At 44.2% G+C, this 17,704-nt stretch overlaps 1 pseudogene; it reads left to right on the top strand.

Annotated features, from left to right (window-relative positions):
* Positions 1-16,140: 16,140 nt before the first annotated feature.
* Positions 16,141-17,081, top strand: LOC128665191 (ribose-phosphate pyrophosphokinase 2-like; annotated as a pseudogene).
* Positions 17,082-17,704: the final 623 nt, after the last annotated feature.

Raw genomic sequence — 17,704 nt, 5'->3', positions numbered from 1 at the left:
CATCTCACATCGCCGCAGCCGCGGACCTGCAAAAATTCACCTAAGTTATCAAAAAAGCTGTCAAAAAGCCACGCACCAAGTACGGGGAGTTGAGCAGCGGACTGTGAGAGTTATCACTCATCCGATCTCGCTGCTCTTCAGCTTTTTTACAGCTTTCTTGCTAGCCTGTCACTAAGCACCCACACTAAACTACACTGTTCTACCCCTATACCGGCGCCCCCGGAGCCCCCCGCAACTAAATAAAGTTAATAACCCATAAACCGCCACTCCTAGACCCCGCCGCAACTCTTATAAATGTATTAACCCCTAAACCGCCGCTCCCGGACACTGCTGCCGCCTACATTATACCTAGTAACCCCTATCCTGCACCCCTATACCGTCGCCCTCTATAATAAAGTTATTAACCCCTATCCTGCTGATTCCGCACCTCGCCGCAACTAAATAAATAGTTTAACCCCTAAACCGCCGCTCCCTGACACCACCGCAACCTATATTAAATTTATTAACCCCTATCCTGCCCCCCCCTACACCGTCGCCAACTATAATAAATTTATTAACCCCTATCCTGCCCCCCACTACAACCGCCGCCACTGTAATAAAATTATTAACCCCTAAACCTAAGTCTAACACTAACCCTAACACCCCCCTAACTTAAATATTAATTAAATAAATCTAAATAATATTTCTATTATGAACTAAATTAATCCTATTTAAAACTAAATACTTACCTTTAAAATAAACCCTAATATATCTACAATATAAATAATAATTATATTGTAGCTATCTTAGGATTTATATTTATTTTACAGGTAACTTTGTATTTATTTTAGCTAGTTAGAATAGTTATTAAATAGTTATTAACTATTTAATAACTACCTAGCTAAAAGAAATACAAAATTACCTGTAAAATAAATCCTAACTTAAGTTACAATTAAACCTAACACTACACTATCATTAAATTAATTAAATAAATTACCTACAAATAATAGAATGCGAGCTCAATCTGATTGGCTGATTGGATCAGCCAATCGGATTGAACTTGAATCTGATTGGCTGATTCAATCAGCCAATCAGATTTTTCCTACCTTAATTCCGATTGGCTGATAGAATCCTATCAGCCAATCGGAATTGAAGGGATGCCATCTTGGATGACGTCCCTTAAAGGAGCCTTCATTCGTCGGTAGTCCGTCGGGAATGAAGGATGTTCCGCGTCGGCGGGATGAAGAATGAAGACCCCGCTTGGAAGATGACATCGCCCGGATAGAAGACTTCTTCAGCGCCTCTTGGAAGATGACATCGCCCGGATGGAAGACTTCTTCAGTGCCGCTTGGAGGATCACTTCATCGGATGGAAGATTTCTTCAGCGCCGCTTGGAGGATAACTTCTGCCGCTCCGGGTCTCCTCTTCGGTTCCATCGCTGCTCGGCTGAGTGAAGACGACTCAAGGTAGGATGATCTTCTGGGGATTAGTGTTAGGTTATTTTAAGGGGGGTTTGGGTTAGATTAGGGGTATGTGGGTGGTGGGCTTTAATGTTGGGGGGTTGTATTTTTCTTTTACAGGCAAAAGAGATGAATTCTTTGGGGCATGCCCCACAAATGGCCCTTTTAAGGGCTGGTAAGGTAAAAGAGCTTTGAACTTTTTTAATTTAGAATAGGGTAGGGCATTTTTTTATTTTTGGGGGGTTTGTTATTTTATTAGGGTGCTTAGATTAGGTGTAAGTAGCTTAAAATTGTTGTAATATTTTTAAAATGTTTGTAACTTATTTTTTTTATTTTTTGTAACTTAGCTTTTTTTAGTTTTTGTACTTTAGTTAGTTTATGTAATTGTATTTAATTGTAGTTATTTGTAGGTAATTTATTAAATTAATTTAATGATAGTGTAGTGTTAGGTTTAATTGTAACTTAGTTTAGGATTTATTTTACAGGTAATTTTGTATTTCTTTTAGCTAGGTAGTTATTAAATAGTTAATAACTATTTAATAACTATTCTAACTAGCTAAAATAAATACAAAGTTACCTGTAAAATAAATATAATTCAGCCAATCAGATTGAGCTCGCATTCTATTATTTGTAGGTAATTTATTTAATTAATTTAATGATAGTGTAGTGTTAGGTTTAATTGTAACTTAGTTTAGGATTTATTTTACAGGTAATTTTGTATTTCTTTTAGCTAGGTAGTTATTAGATAGTTAATAACTATTTAATAACTATTCTAACTAGCTAAAATAAATACAAAGTTACCTGTAAAATAAATATAATTCCTAAAATAGCTACAATGTAATTATTAATTACATTGTAGCTATCTTAGGGTTTATTTTACAGGTAAGTATTTAGTTTTAAATAGGAATAATTTATTTAAGTATAGTGTAGTGTTAGGTGTAATTGTAACTAGTTTTTATTTTACAGGTAAATTTCAGTTTATTTTAGCTAGGTAAGCAATTAAATAGTTAATAACTATTTAATAGCTATTGTACCTAGTTAAAATAAATTGAAAGATGCCTGTAAAATAAAAATAAATCCTAAGATAGCTACAATATAATTATTATTTATATTGTAGCTATATTAGGGTTTATTTTAAAGGTATTTAGTTTTAAATAGGATTAATTTAGTTCATAATAGAAATATTATTTAGATTTATTTAATTAATATTTAAGTTAGGGGGGTGTTAGGGTTAGTGTTAGACTTAGGTTTAGGGGTTAATATATTTATTACAGTGGCGGCGGTGTAGTGGGGGGCAGGATAGGGGTTAATAAATGTATTATAGGTGGCGACGGTGTAGGGGGGGCAGATTAGGGGTTAATAAATTTAATATAGGTTGCGGCAGGGTCCGGGAGCGGCGGTTTAGGGGTTACTACATATATTATAGTTGCGGTGGGCTCCGGGAGCGGCGGTTTAGGGGTTACTACATATATTATAGTTGCGGTGGGCTCCGGGAGCGGCGGTTTATGGGTTAATATGTATAGAGTAGCTTGCGGTGGGCTCCGGGAGCAGCGGTTTAGGGGGTAATAACTTTATTTAGTTGCGGCGGTGTAGGGGGGACAGATTAGGGGTGTTTAGACTCGGGGTATATGTTAGGGTGTTAGGTGTAGACAGCTCCCATAGGAATCAATGGGATGTCTGGCAGCAGCGAACTTGTAATTTTGCTATGGTCAGACTCCCATTGATTCCTATGGGATCCGCCGCCTCCAGGGCGGCGGATTGAAAACCAGGTACGCTGGGCCGGAAAAGTGCCGATAACTATTTTTTGATAACTAGCAAAAGTAGTGAGATTGTGCCGCACTTGTGTGCGGAACATCTGGAGTGACGTAAGAATCGATCTGTGTCGGACTGAGTCCGGCGGATCGAAGTTTACGTCACAAAATTCTACTTTTGCCGGTCTCTAGCCTTTGATAACTAAGGCGAATCAGCCTCGCCACAAATACGCTGCGGAATTCCAGCGTATTTGAGGTTGACGGCTTGATAACTAGGCCCCTTAGTATAAAAACAAATCTTTATTGATACAAGTTTAAAAAACGGCATAATGTTTCGGGATCCTTACAATCTCTTTGTCAAATGCCACCACATGATTCACCTCAGTGAACCTAAAAACATATATTTTTTTTAGTTTTTAGGTTCACTGAGGTGAATCATGTGGTGGCATTTGACAAAGGGATTGTAAGGATCCCGAATCGTTATGCCGTTTTTTTAACTTTTATCAATAAAGATTTATTTTTATACTATGTCCAGCAAGTGCCATTTCTCTCCTTTGATATATATATATATATATATATATATATATATATATATATATATATATATATATATATATATATATATATACACACACATATGTATGTACGTATGTATCTCTATATTAAAGCCCTTTGCTTGTTTTTTTTTTCTAACACCTGAGAGTGAGACCTCATATCTTTGAGCCCTTATGACTTTTTTTTTTAAAAATAATTTTTATTAGATGGTGTTATTATGAGTGCAACTTTACTTTTAAATTTATTTTTTGTTTATTTTGTGCCACACTTTTTAGTCAAGCATAACAGTTAACAGAGCTCTAAGGTTGTGCTATCCTGACGTGTTAAATTCAATTGCGCTCCAGTGAACGTGTTTACTTTCAACTTGTAATATGCGCGCTACTTTCGATGTATGCAAACAGCCACAGTAAACCCGATATCACTTGCGCGCAACAGTTAGCACGCCGCTCGTAATCTGGCCCATAGTATTAAAAAAAAAAGCTAAAGCAGCCTCTTTAATATTCATTGCATTTCAAAGCGCTTTGAAAAAGAATGTTGGTACTGAACAACTCCAGTATACTCCTGACTTTCAGGTCCTTGTAACTCATGCACAGTTTCTGTTTTCTATGAAAGATTGTAACAACTTTTTAAATTGACTTACTATTCATGTCAAAATCAAACTATCTTTTATATAGTTAGTATGCAAGTTATTTTGACCTGGAGTTTATATTAATTTTAAAAGTTATAATGATACTATCTTTGTTTAATTAGATTTTCTGAAGCATAGTTTAGTTCTGGCCTCACTGACTTTGTAAGCGCATAAATCAGCCTAATTAACGTGGTTTACTAGAGAGATTCAGGAGCTTTGTGATTCTAATAAAACCTTTTAAGTTACAACCGGAAATGTGGAAATTTGAGATTCAGAAGAGCTAAATTAAAGGACTACTAAACACAGTAGAATCACACGCAAATGCATAGTAAAAGAAAATACAAAAGCACTTAGTTTGAATTTCAAATAAGTAGTAGATTTCTTTCTGACAAATTTTAAAGTTAGTTCTATTTCCCCTCCCACTGCATCATGTGACAGCCATCGGCCAATCACAAAATGCATATATGTATAGTCTGGGAATTCTTACACATGCTCAGTAGGAGCTGGTGCCTCAGAAAGTGTGCAAATAAAAAAAATTATTCACATTTAGGGCTAGATTACAAGTGGCGCGCTAAAACCTTAACTTGTGCGTGTATTACAAGTTGAAAGTAAACTAAATTTGCCCTCATCAGGTAAGCAAGACTGAAGTACTCGCGTCAAGGGTTAGGGCTTAATAAAAAGTTGCACCAAACACAACATAAATACATTAAAATAAAGTGTTACACTATCTAATAAAAAAATTCATATAAATATTAAAAATGTCATTAACCATGTACCTTTTAACCCTTATAACCAAAGTATATGAATTGAGAGGGCTTGTCATGTATATATACATTTCTAAATATGTATATATATATATATATATATATATATATATATATATATATATATATATATATATATATATATATATATATACACACATACACATACACACACATACATACATATGTATGTATTTATTTGTTTGCATGTGCATTTATGTATATACTAGTCCTAAAGCCCGTGTACACGGGCCATTTTTTTTTAAGTACAGTGGTCCCACCCCTTGCTCTCTCTCTATCCCCCCTCTCTTTTGTGCTCTCTCCCCCATCTCTTTTGTGCTGTCTCTCTCCCCCATCTCTTTTGTGCTGTCTCTCTCCCCCTCTCTTTTGTGCTGTCTCTCCTCCCTCTCTTGTGTGCTGTCTCTCTCCCCCATCTCTTTTGTGCTGTCTCTCTCCCCCATCTCTTTTGTGCTGTCTCTCTCCCCCATCTCTTTTGTGCCGTCTCTCTCCCCCATCTCTTTTGTGCCGTCTCTCTCCCCTATCTCTTTTGTGCCGTCTCTCTCCCCCTCTTTTATGCTGTCTCTCTCCCCATCTCTTTTGTGCTGTTTCTCCCCATCTCTTTTGTGCTGTTTCTCCCCCCTCTCTTTTGTGCTGTCTCTCCCCCCTCTCTTTTGTGCTGTCTCTCCCCCCTCTCTTTTGTGCTGTCTCTCCCCCCTCTCTTTTGTGCTGTCTCTCCCCCTCTCTTTTGTGTTGTCTCTCCCCCCTCTCTTTTGTGCTGTCTCTCTCCCCCATCTTTTGTGCTCTCTCCCCCCTCTCTTTTGTGCTGTTTCTCTCCCCCTCTCTTTTGTGCTGTCTCTCTCCCCCTCTCTTTTGTGCTTTCTCTCTCCCCCTCTCTTTTGTGCTTTCTCTCTCCCCCCTCTCGTGTGCTGTTTGTCTCCCCCTCTCTTTTGTGCCGTTTCTCTCCCCTTCTCTTTTGTGCTGCCTCTCTCCCCCTCTCTTGTGTGCTGTTTCTCTCCCCCTCTCTTGTGTGCTGTTTCTCTCCCCCTCTCTTGTGTGCTGTTTCTCTCCCCCCTCTCTTTTGTGCTGTTTCTCTCCCCCCTCTCTTTTGTGAGGTCTCTCTCCCCCTCTCTTTTGTGAGGTCTCTCTCCCCCTCTCTTTTGTGCTGCCTCTCTCCCCCATCTCATTTCTGCTGTCTCTCTCCCTCATCTCTTTTGTGCTGTCTCTCTCCCCCATCTCTTTTGTGCTGCCTCTCTCCTCCATCTCTTTTGTGCCGTCTCTCTCCCCCATCTCTTTTGTGCTGTCTCTCTCCCCCTCTTTTGTGCTGTCTCTCTCCCCCATCTCTTTTGTGCTGCCTCTCTCCCCCATCTCTTTTGTGCTTACTCTCTCCCCCATCTCTTTTGTGCTGCCTTTCTCCCCCATCTCTTTTGTGCTGTCTCTCTCCCCCATCTCGTTTGTGCTGTGTCTCTCCCCCTCTCTTTATCCCCCCTCTTCTGCTCTCTGCCTCCAATGTCTTTGCAGTCGCTCCGCCCGGCCACGCCATGCCCGGCCACGCCCACCGACCCTGCCACGCCCCGGTCACGCCCACGTCGCGCCCACCCGCACCCGGCCACGTCGCACCCGTCCGGCCACGCCCACTCCACCACACGCTGACCCTGACGCCAGATCAGTCGGAAGACCAGGTGTGTTTGTCCTCGCGCGCAGTTTCTACTGCGCATGACAGCTTCGGACAAACACACTTGGCCTTTACTTTGGAGCCCTTTCCACTCAAATTTTTAAACATGAAAAATCATTTTTAATACATTTTAATATTTGATAATGAGTTTTACTGTGTATGTACTGTAATTATTTTACATTTCAATGCTCTTCACATAAGGGAAATGTTCTATGTATTTTAAATAGATATTCCTATACCTATGTAATCTAGCCCATTGTGTTAAAAACAGAAAACAACTTTACACATATGTAACTTATAGAAGAAGGTGAGGAATGATATACGTTTAAAAAGATTTTTATCAAAATTCTCCCCCTCTCTTTTGTGCTGTCTCTCCCCCTCTCTTTTGTGCTGTCTCTCCCCCATCTCTTTTGTGCTGTCTCTCTCCCCCATCTCTTTTGTGCTGTCTCTCTCCCCCATCTCTTTTGTGCTGTCTCTCTCCCCCATCTCTTTTGTGCTGTCTCTCTCCCCCATCTCTTTTGTGCTGTCTCTCTCCCCCATCTCTTTTGTGCTGTCTCTCTCCCCCATCTCTTTTGTGCTGTCTCTCTCCCCCATCTCTTTTGTGCTGTCTCTCCCCCATCTCTTTTGTGCTGTCTCTCCCCTCTCTTTTGTGCTGTCTCTCTCCCACTCTCTTTTGTGCTGCCTCTCTCCCCCATCTCTTTTGTGCTGCCTCTCTCCCCCATCTCTTTTGTGCTGTCTCTCTCCCCCATCTCTTGTGTGCTGTCTCTCTCCCCCATCTCTTGTGTGCTGTCTCTCCCCCTCTCTTGTGTGCTGTTTCTCTCCCCCTCTCTTGTGTGCTGTTTCTCTCCCCCCTCTCTTTTGTGCTGTTTCTCTCCCCCCTCTCTTTTGTGCTGTTTCTCTCCCCCATCTCTTTTGTGCTGTCTCCCCCCTCTCTTTTGTGCTGCCTCTCTCCCCCATCTCTTTTGTGCTGCCTCTCTCCCCCATCTCTTTTGTGCTGCCTCTCTCCCCCATCTCTTTTGTGCTGTCTCTCTCCCTCATCTCTTTTGTGCTGTCTCTCTCCCCCATCTCTTTTGTGCTGCCTCTCTCCTCCATCTCTTTTGTGCCGTCTCTCTCCCCCATCTCTTTTGTGCCGTCTCTCTCCCCCTCTTTTATGCTGTCTCTCTCCCCCATCTCTTTTGTGCTGCCTCTCTCCCCCATCTCTTTTGTGCTTACTCTCTCCCCCATCTCTTTTGTGCTGCCTTTCTCCCCCATCTCTTTTGTGCTGTCTCTCTCCCCCATCTCGTTTGTGCTGTGTCTCTCCCCCTCTCTTTATCCCCCCTCTTCTGCTCTCTGCCTCCAATGTCTTTGCAGTCGCTCCGCCCGGCCACGCCATGCCCGGCCACGCCCACCGACCCTGCCACGCCCACGTCGCGCCCACCCGCACCCGGCCACGTCGCACCCGTCCGGCCACGCCCACTCCACCACACGCTGACCCTGACGCCAGATCAGTCGGAAGACCAGGTGTGTTTGTCCTCGCGCGCAGTTTCTACTGCGCATGACAGCTTCGGACAAACACACTTGGCCTTTACTTTGGAGCCCTTTCCACTCAAATTTTTAAACATGAAAAATCATTTTTAATACATTTTAATATTTGATAATGAGTTTTACTGTGTATGTACTGTAATTATTTTACATTTCAATGCTCTTCACATAAGGGAAATGTTCTATGTATTTTAAATAGATATTCCTATACCTATGTAATCTAGCCCATTGTGTTAAAAACAGAAAACAACTTTACACATATGTAACTTATAGAAGAAGGTGAGGAATGATATACGTTTAAAAAGATTTTTATCAAAATTCTCCCCCTCTCTTTTGTGCTGTCTCTCCCCCATCTCTTTTGTGCTGTCTCTCTCCCCCATCTCTTTTGTGCTGTCTCTCTCCCCCATCTCTTTTGTGCTGTCTCTCTCCCCCATCTCTTTTGTGCTGTCTCTCTCCCCCATCTCTTTTGTGCTGTCTCTCCCCTCTCTTTTGTGCTGTCTCTCTCCCCCATCTCTTTTGTGCTGCCTCTCTCCCCCATCTCTTTTGTGCTGTCTCTCTCCCCCATCTCTTGTGTGCTGTCTCTCCCCCCCTCTCTTTTGTGCTGTCTCTCCCCTTCTCTTTTGTGCTGTTTGTCTCCCCCCTCTCTTTTGTGCTGTCTCCCCCCTCTCTTTTGTGCTGTCTCCCCCATCTCTTTTGTGCTGCCTCTCTCCCCCATCTCTTTTGTGCTGCCTCTCTCCCCCATCTCTTTTGTGCTGCCTCTCTCCCCCATCTCTTTTGTGCTGTCTCTCTCCCCATCTCTTGTGTGCTGTCTCTCTCCCCCATCTCTTGTGTGCTGTCTCTCCCCCTCTCTTGTGTGCTGTTTCTCTCCCCCCTCTCTTTTGTGCTGTTTCTCTCCCCCCTCTCTTTTGTGCTGTCTCTCTCCCCCTCTCTTTTGTGAGGTCTCTCTCCCCCTCTCTTTTGTGCTGCCTCTCTCCCCCATCTCATTTCTGCTGTCTCTCTCCCCCATCTCTTTTGTGCTGCCTCTCTCCTCCATCTCTTTTGTGCTGCCTCTCTCCTCCATCTCTTTTGTGCCGTCTCTCTCCCCCATCTCTTTTGTGCCGTCTCTCTCCCCCTCTTTTGTGCTGTCTCTCTCCCCCATCTCTTTTGTGCTGCCTCTCTCCCCCATCTCTTTTGTGCTTACTCTCTCCCCCATCTCTTTTGTGCTGCCTTTCTCCCCCATCTCTTTTGTGCTGTCTCTCTCCCCCATCTCGTTTGTGCTGTGTCTCTCCCCCTCTCTTTATCCCCCCTCTTCTGCTCTCTGCCTCCAATGTCTTTGCAGTCGCTCCGCCCGGCCACGCCCACCGACCCTGCCACGCCCGGTCACGCCCACGTCGCGCCCACCCGCACCCGGCCACGTCGGCCCGGCCACAACGCACCCGTCCGGCCACGCCCACTCCACCACACGCTGACCCTGACGCCAGATCAGTCGGAAGACCAGGTGTGTTTGTCCTCGCGCGCAGTTTCTACTGCGCATGACAGCTTCGGACAAACACACTTGGCCTTTACTTTGGAGCCCTTTCCACTCAAATTTTTAAACATGAAAAATCATTTTTAATACATTTTAATATTTGATAATGAGTTTTACTGTGTATGTACTGTAATTATTTTACATTTCAATGCTCTTCACATAAGGGAAATGTTCTATGTATTTTAAATAGATATTCCTATACCTATGTAATCTAGCCCATTGTGTTAAAAACAGAAAACAACTTTACACATATGTAACTTATAGAAGAAGGTGAGGAATGATATACGTTTAAAAAGATTTTTATCAAAATTCTCCCCCTCTCTTTTGTGCTGTCTCTCCCCCTCTCTTTTGTGCTGTCTCTCTCCCCCATCTCTTTTGTGCTGTCTCTCTCCCCCATCTCTTTTGTGCTGTCTCTCTCCCCCATCTCTTTTGTGCTGTCTCTCTCCCCCATCTCTTTTGTGCTGTCTCTCTCCCCCATCTCTTTTGTGCTGTCTCTCTCCCCCATCTCTTTTGTGCTGTCTCTCTCCCCCATCTCTTTTGTGCTGTCTCTCCCCCCTCTCTTTTGTGCTGTCTCTCCCCCTCTCTTTTGTGCTGTCTCTCTCCCCCATCTTTTGTGCTCTCTCCCCCCTCTCTTTTGTGCTCTCTCCCCCCTCTCTTTTGTGCTGTTTCTCTCCCCCCTCTTTTGTGCTGTCTCTCTCCCCCTCTCTTTTGTGCTGTCTCTCCCCCTCTCTTTTGTGCTGTCTCTCCCCCTCTCTTTTGTGCTTTCTCTCTCCCCCTCTCTTTTGTGCTTTCTCTCTCCCCCTCTCTTTTGTGCTGTCTCTCTCCCCCCTCTCGTGTGCTGTTTGTCTCCCCATCTCTTGTGTGCTGTCTCTCTCCCCCATCTCTTGTGTGCTGTCTCTTCCCCTCTCTTGTGTGCTGTTTCTCTCCCCCTCTCTTTTGTGCTGTCTCTCCCCCCTCTCTTTTGTGTGGTTTCTCTCCCCCCTCTCTTTTGTGCTGTCTCTCTCCCCCTCTCTTTTGTGAGGTCTCTCTCCCCCTTTCTTTTGTGCTGCCTCTCTCCCCCATCTCATTTCTGCTGTCTCTCTCCCCCATCTCTTTTGTGCTGTCTCTCTCCCCCATCTCTTTTGTGCTGTCTCTCTCCTCCATCCCTTTTGTGCTGTCTCTCTCCCCCATCTCTTTTGTGCTGTCTCTCTCCCCCATCTCTTTTGTGCTGTCTCTCTCCCCCATCTCTTTTGTGCTGTCTCTCCCCCCTCTCTTTTGTGCTGTTTCTCTCCCCCCTCTCTTTTGTGCTGTCTCTCTCCCCCCTCTCTTTTGTGCTGCCTCTCTCCCCCATCACATTTCTGCTGTCTCTCTCCCCCCTCTCTTTTGTGAGGTCTCTCTCCCCCTCTCTTTTGTGCTGCCTCTCTCCCCCATCTCATTTCTGCTGTCTCTCTCCCCCATCTCTTTTGTGCTGTCTCTCTCCCCCATCTCTTTTGTGCTGCCTCTCTCCCCCATCTCTTTTGTGCCGTCTCTCTCCCCCATCTCTTTTGTGCCGTCTCTCTCCCCCATCTCTTTTGTGCCGTCTCTCTCCCCCATCTCTTTTGTGCCGTCTCTCTCCCCCATCTCTTTTGTGCCGTCTCTCTCCCCCATCTCTTTTGTGCTGTCTCTCTCCCCCCTCTCTTTTGTGCTGCCTCTCTCCCCCATCTCTTTTGTGCTGCCTCTCTCCCCCATCTCTTTTGTGCTGCCTCTCTCCCCCATCTCTTTTGTGCTGCCTTTCTCCCCCATCTCTTTTGTGCTGTCTCTCTCCCCCATCTCGTTTGTGCTGTGTCTCTCCCCCTCTCTTTATCCCCCCTCTTCTGCTCTCTGCCTCCAATGTCTCGGCAGTTGCCCCGCCCGGCCACGCCCACACCGTACCCGGCCACGCCCACCGGCCCTGCCGCGCCCGGTCACGCCACCACGCCGCGCCCACCCGCATCCGGCCACGTCGGCCCGGCCACGCCCACAATGCACCCGTCCGGCCACGCACACTCCACCACATGCTGACCCTGACGCCAGATCAGTCGGAAGACCAGGTGTGTTTGTCCTCGCTCACAGTTTCTACTGAGCATGACAGCTTCGGACAAACACACTTGGCCTTTACTTTGGAGCCCTTTCCATTCAAATTTTTAAACATGAAAAATCATTTTTAATACATTTTAATATTTGATAATGAGTTTTACTGTGTATGTACTGTAATTATTTTACATTTCAATGCTCTTCACATAGGGGAAATGTTCTATGTATTTTAAATAGATATTCCTATACCTATGTAATCTAGCCCATTGTGTTAAAAACAGAAAACAACTTTACACATATGTAACTTATAGAAGAAGGTGAGGAATGATATACCTTTAAAAAGATTTTTATCAAAATTCTCCCCCCTCTCTTTTGTGCTGTCTCCCCCCCTCTCTTGTGTGCTGTCTCTCCCCCTCTCTTGTGTGCTGTTTCTCTCCCCCTCTCTTTTGTGCTGTCTCTCCCCCCTCTCTTTTGTGCCGTCTCTCTCCCCCATCTCTTTTGTGCTGCCTCTCTCCTCCATCTCTTTTGTGCCGTCTCTCTCCCCCATCTCTTTTGTGCTGTCTCTCTCCCCCATCTCTTTTGTGCTGTCTCTCTCCCCCATCTCTTTTGTGCTGTCTCTCTCCCCCATCTCTTTTGTGCTGTCTCTCTCCCCCATCTCTTTTGTGCTGTCTCTCTCCCCCATCTCTTTTGTGCTGTCTCTCTCCCCCATCTCTTTTGTGCTGTCTCTCTCCCCATCTCTTTTGTGCTGTTTCTCTCCCCCCTCTCTTTTGTGCTGTCTCTCTCCCCCCTCTCTTTTGTGAGGTCTCTCTCCCCCCTCTCTTTTGTGAGGTCTCTCTCCCCCTCTCTTTTGTGCTGCCTCTCTCCCCCATCTCTTTTGTGCTGTCTCTCTCCCCCTCTCTTTTGTGCTGTCTCTCTCCCCCATCTCTTTTGTGCTGCCTCTCTCCCCCATCTCTTTTGTGCTGCCTCTCTCCCCCATCTCTTTTGTGCTGTCTCTCTCCCCCATCTCTTTTGTGCTGTCTCTCTCCCCCATCTCTTTTGTGCTGTCTCTCTCCCCATCTCTTTTGTGCTGTCTCTCTCCCCATCTCTTTTGTGCTGTTTCTCTCCCCCCTCTCTTTTGTGCTGTCTCTCTCCCCCCTCTCTTTTGTGAGGTCTCTCTCCCCCTCTCTTTTGTGCTGCCTCTCTCCCCCATCTCATTTCTGCTGTCTCTCTCCCCCATCTCTTTTGTGCTGTCTCTCTCCCCCATCTCTTTTGTGCTGCCTCTCTCCTCCATCTCTTTTGTGCCGTATCTCTCCCCCTCTCTTTTGTACTGTATCTCTCCCCCTCTCTTTTGTGCTGTCTCTCTCCCCCATCTCTTTTGTGCTGCCTCTCTCCCCCATCTCTTTTGTGCTGCCTTTCTCCCCCATCTCTTTTGTGCTGTCTCTCTCCCCATCTCGTTTGTGCTGTGTCTCTCCCCCTCTCTTTATCCCCCCTCTTCTGCTCTCTGCCTCCAATGTCTCGGCAGTCGCCCCGCCCGGCCACGCCGTACCCGGCAACGCCCACCGACCCTGCCGCGCCCGGTCACGCCCACGCCGCGCCCACCCGCACCCGGCCATGCCCACAACGCACCCGTCCGGCCACGCCCACTCCACCACACGCTGACCCTGACGCCAGATCAGTCAGAAGACCAGATGTGTTTGTCCTCGCTCGCAGTTTCTACTGCGCATGACAGCTTCGGACAAACACACTTGGCCTTTACTTTGGAGCCCTTTCCACTCAAATTTTTAAACATGAAAAATCATTTTTAATACATTTTAATATTTGATAATGAGTTTTACTGTGTATGTACTGTAATTATTTTACATTTCAATGCTCTTCACATAGGGGAAATGTTCTATGTATTTTAAATAGATATTCCTATACCTATGTAATCTAGCCCATTGTGTTAAAAACAGAAAACAACTTTACACATATGTAACTTATAGAAGAAGGTGAGGAATGATATACCTTTAAAAAGATTTTTATCAAAATTCTCCCCCCTCTCTTTTGTGCTGTCTCCCCCCCTCTCTTTTGTGCTGTCTCTCCCCCATCTCTTTTGTGCTGTCTCTCTCCCCCATCTCTTTTGTGCTGTCTCTCTTCCCCATCTCTTTTGTGCTGTTTTTCTCCCCCTCTCTTTTGTGCTGTCTCTCTCCCCCTCTCTTTTGTGCTGTCTCTCCCCCTCTCTTTTGTGCTGTTTCTCTCCCCCCTCTTTTGTGCTGTCTCTCTCCCCCGCTCTTTTGTGCTGTCTCTCTCCCCCATCTCTTTTGTGCTGCCTCTCTCCCCCATCTCTTTTGTGCTGCCTCTCTCCCCCATCTCTTTTGTGCTGCCTCTCTCCTCCATCTCTTTTGTGCTGTCTCTCTCCCCCCCCCCCATCTCTTTTGTGCTGTCTCTCCCCCCTCTCTTTTGTGCTGTCTCTCTCCCCCATCTCTTTTGTGCTGTCTCTCTCCCCATCTCTTTTGTGCTGTCTCTCCCCCCTCTCTTTTGTGCTGTTTCTCTGCCCCCTCTCTTTTGTGCTGTTTCTCTGCCCCCTCTCTTTTGTGCTGTCTCTCTCCCCCCTCTCTTTTGTGAGGTCTCTCTCCCCCTCTCTTTTGTGCTGCCTCTCTCCCCCATCTCATTTCTGCTGTCTCTCTCCCCCATCTCTTTTGTGCTGTCTCTCTCCCCCATCTCTTTTGTGCTGTCTCTCTCTCCCTCTCTTTTGTGCTGTCTCTCTCCCCCATCTCTTTTGTGCTGCCTCTCTCCCCCATCTCTTTTGTGCTGTCTCTCTCCCCCATCTCGTTTGTGCTGTGTCTCTCCCCCTCTCTTTATCCCCCCTCTTCTGCTCTCTGCCTCCAATGTCTTGGCAGTCGCCCCGCCCGGCCACGCCGTGCCCGGCCACGCCCACCGACCCTGCCGCGCCCGGTCACGCCCACTCCGCCACACGCTGACCCTGACGCCAGATCAGTCGGAAGACCAGGTGTGTTTGTCCTCGCGCGCAGTTTCTACTGCGCATTACAGCTTCGGACAAACACACTTGGCCTTTACTTTGGAGCCCTTTCCACTCAAATTTTTAAACATGAAAAATCATTTTTAATACATTTTAATATTTGATAATGAGTTTTAATGTGTATGTACTGTAATTATTTTACATTTCAATGCTCTTCACATAGGGGAAATGTTCTATGTATTTTAAATAGATATTCCTATACCTATGTAATCTAGCCCATTGTGTTAAAAACAGAAAACAACTTGACACATATGTAACTTATAGAAGAAGGTGAGGAATGATATACCTTTAAAAAGATTTTTATCAAAATTCAAATGTTATTCTAATCATGCATGCATTCACTTACCATTGAATTCAATGAAAGACAATTGAGTAAGCAGTGTTAAAAAAGAGGTACTATGACCTTGTGAGAGTTCCCTCTGACGCGCGTTTCACATAACACTTCCTCGGAGGAAGTGTTACGTGAAACACGCATCAGAGGGAACTCTCACAAGGTCATAGTACCTCTCAACACTGCTTACTCAGTTGTCTTCCATGGAATAATAGCTACCATTATATCTCATTAGTCAGAGTAACTGTAATTATAGCTCCCGCTATAGAAGGAGCTTTATGCCAGGCTAGCATTCATAATAATCTTTAACAGATCTTAGCAGGTGAATTGTGTGTGATTTTGAGACACAACACCTTAAAAGAGGTTGATTTTGCTAAGGTTGCTAATACTGATTGAATACCGCTCGGACATATATCAGTTGTATTGTGTGTGATTTTGAGACAACACCTTATAAGATGTTGGTTTTGCTAAGATTGCTAACGCTGATTCAGTACCATATGTATCATTGACACTACCACTCTGACATATATCAGTATTATTCGTAGCTATATCTTGATCTTACACTGAGTTCAAGCTACTTTTAACGCGTGTGTATGTACAGCTTGGCTGTATTTTATTCTTTCATGTTTCTCCTAATAAAGTTATTTTGTATAAATGTTTGAAACCCATTCTTTATTCACTTGTTTCATATTTTACCTTTAAATCTAATGTATCATTAGAGTCAGGCAATCTGTTTTTGTGCAATTCTAGTTGCATTTTTTGTACAAAACTTGGCAAATACTGTATCTCTGCATCCTGAAGCAGAGGGGAATAAAGAATTCACATACTAAACAAAACGTACTCATTAACACGCATTTTTTGCATTTTATTCCTTCCCTTTTGCCTTTCACAGGGTACATTTCATTCACTCGTTTTCCCACCCTGAGCCGTACTTAAACTCATCATGCCTAATATTGTGCTGTTCAGTGGCAACTCTCACCAAGATCTCTACCAGTAAGTGTCTGACAGATTAGGATTGGAGCTGGAAAACGTGTTCACCAAAATGTTCAGTAATCAGGAGACCAGCCTAGGGATTGGTGAGAGTGTAAGGGGGGGAGACTTCTACATCCTACAGAGTGGCTGTGGTGAAATCAGTGATAATCTGATAGAACTCCTTATCATGATAAATTCCTGCAAGATAGCTTCTTCCTCCAGGGTCACTGCTGTAATACCATGTTTTCCTTATGCCCGTCAAGAGCCATGCTCCAATATCTGCCAAGCTAGTTGCCAATATGCGTTCTGTCGCTGGGGCTGACCACATTATCACAATGGACCTTCTGCATCTCAGATTCAGGAATTCTTTGACATTCCTGTGGGTAACCTATATCCTGAGCCTACTGGGCTTCAGTGGATAAGGGAAAATATCCCTGAGTGGAAGAATTCCTGAATAGTGTCTCCTGATGCTGGTGGAGCCAAAATAGTCATATCTATTGCTGATCGGCTTAATGTTGAGTTTGCACTTATCCACAAGAAACAAAAAAAGCCAATGAAGTTGATAAAATGGTTTTGGTTGGAGATATGAAGGACCGTGTTGCTATACTAGTAGATGACATGGCTGATACATGTGAAAACATTTGCCATGCAGTAGATAAATTGCTTTCTGCTGGAGCAAAAAAAGTTTATGCAATTTTAAGACATGGTATTTTCACTGGGCCGGTCAGTTCTCAAATCAATAATGCAGCATTTGAAGCTGTGATAGTCACTAACACAATCTCACAAGAAGACAAGATGAAACACTGCTCAAAGATCCAGGTTATCAATATTTCCATGACTTTGGCAGAAGCCATTCGAAGGACTCACAACAGCGAATTAATTTCTTACCTTTTAAGCCATGTTCTCTTATAATCTGCCTTCTTTTTGTGTGTGCAACAACCCCCTTCATTTTCTTTTAAAAGCAATGTTAACCAAAAGTTAGATAATATATGCCTGTTTAGTCATTTCAATACTCATACTCATTCCTTCTCTGGAAGAGTACAGACTAGCTTTGTTTATTATGAATGGTAAAATCCACCCTGGGTTCAAGCTGGTCATATATGTGGTATATTTAATGAAAAGCTTCCATGAATGTTTTGGATACAGTTTTGTCTGTGTACTTGCACAAGATGATTTCTCAGTGAATAAAAATCATTGCAAGGCTCTGACATTTTGAATGTTACCTTTTTCATGTGAAAGGTTTGGGTTGTCGGATTGTTTGGGAGGGAGTTTTTAATTTGGGAGGGAATTAAAAAAAAAAATGTTGTATGCAGTTTATTGCTTAATCTGCTTACTGCTTAAGCAGATGTATTTTTCATTACACTATGGGACAACATTTTGTTTATTTTATATATGACTGAGCATTAGACTTGCTGAAGACAAGTGTAAATGTTTTTCTCTGTCTTTTCATAATGTTATGTTTCAACTGTACATATTTTCCACAATAATTCTTTGGCACACTATGTAACCTTAACTAAATGCTTTTGATTTGCCAA

Source organism: Bombina bombina, chromosome 6, assembly GCF_027579735.1.
Source record: "Bombina bombina isolate aBomBom1 chromosome 6, aBomBom1.pri, whole genome shotgun sequence".
Taxonomy (NCBI): domain Eukaryota; kingdom Metazoa; phylum Chordata; class Amphibia; order Anura; family Bombinatoridae; genus Bombina; species Bombina bombina.
This window is presented reverse-complemented; position numbering and strand designations above follow the sequence as displayed.